We start from the raw sequence: 1,526 nt of genomic DNA on the forward strand, positions 1-1,526 counted from the left end.
GAGTTTCACCCTCAGCTCCGTCCTGTCCCCAGTCCCACCGCCCGAAGCTGCTGGGTAGGTTTGCGCATCTTCTCTCTGTTTCGTGTCAAACCACAGTGAACACACAGTAAGGAGGCCAAGATGACAGCGCGTGTCCCTGGGACGTACACTTTCTAAGGGGATGCTCTCGGCACGTGGCCCCCAGCAGCTCCATGGAGGACAAAGCGTACTTTTCACGGCAGTGATGGGGATTTGCCCCATGTTGAGTCTCAGACTGGGTTTTGAAGTCAGGACTCCTCCCACCCCACTTTGCTGCAGCGTTCCAGCCAGAATGTGGATCTCCAAGGATCTTTGTGGATGGTGATCTCTCTGCTGCCAGTGCCTTCCCTTCCCCCTGCCCTTCCTGTCTGATCAGCTCTCTCTGCCCTCAAGAAGAGGCTTATTCGTTCACCCATCCACACAGCAATTTTAAAAAATAAATGTGCTGTATCCACCAGGGTTCTTTGTTTTGTTTTCTCTTGTTTTTGGTATACATAAAAATTATGGAATGCTTCACGAATTTACATGTCATCCTTGCTCAGGGGCCATGCTAATCTTCTCTGTATCCTTCCAGTTTTTAATATATGTGCTGTTGAAGTGAGCACCCACCAGGGTTCTTTGGAGGCAAGCTACAGAAATGGACTCTGGCAAATTTTTAGAAAACAAAAAATGTTTATTTCCAAGATTTGGGGTAGTTCGCAGAAGTCAGTCAAGAGACACTGAACCACTGGGCCTCAGAAAGACAGGAACTGAGGAAACTGTGCTTCTACGTACAAGGAAGTCAGGAGAAGTCAGAACAACTTGGTGTCAGCCAATCTGGCCTTGAGTCATTCTATCCTGAAATCCTCAGGAGAGAATACCTGGTTGGCCCAACCTGGGTCACTTGCTCAGCTCATGGCCAGATTGGATCAGGTGCCTTGATTGCCTGTCCACCAAGACATGAAATAGGGTAGGTTGGGTCCCAGAGGAAAATTTGGTGCAGACACTGCCATCCCCTGTGGGCACTTTATCCCAGACATAGCTTTGAGGGGTGCTAGAGACCCCAAGATGAACCCGCAGTTCCTGCTTAAAGAACTCACAGCCCAGTGGAGGAGGCTGCTGAAATAGAAAGTGCTCAGTACAAGATAAAGAGTGCCATGACAGAGAAGGGGTTCCTAGATCCAGGCGGGGCATCAGAGAGGGCTTCCTGGAGGCAGTGTGCTGAACTGAACCTCACAGATCTGGAGAAGCAGGCTGGATAAAGCAGGTGGGGAAGGGTGTTCTGGGCAGAGCATGCCTATAACCTGAGCAAAAGCAGGGACAGTGAGAAATAGACAAGTGGTTGAAACAGAAACACAGGGGCCTAGAGTGCTCCATGTGGCCACAGAGATTTCTGGGGCCTGCTTGGGGCAGTGATGGTGGCTGGAAAACCCTATAATGCAGCAGGAAGGGACTTTCCATTGTTTCTGATCTGGCTCGAGAGCTTGTCGGTGGCCAGGAGGGCTGGGGGCTCTCCTTCAGACATTAAC

General features: G+C 50.5%; 1 non-coding gene across 1 annotated transcript; it reads right to left on the reverse strand.

The window, feature by feature from the left end:
• Positions 1 to 515: 515 nt before the first annotated feature.
• Positions 516 to 623, reverse strand: LOC123613696 (U6 spliceosomal RNA). The gene has a single exon (XR_006721082.1). It is a non-coding gene; the product is annotated as a U6 spliceosomal RNA (small nuclear RNA).
• Positions 624 to 1,526: the final 903 nt, after the last annotated feature.

The sequence above is a fragment of the Camelus bactrianus genome, chromosome 2 (genome assembly GCF_048773025.1).
Source record: "Camelus bactrianus isolate YW-2024 breed Bactrian camel chromosome 2, ASM4877302v1, whole genome shotgun sequence".
Taxonomy (NCBI): domain Eukaryota; kingdom Metazoa; phylum Chordata; class Mammalia; order Artiodactyla; family Camelidae; genus Camelus; species Camelus bactrianus.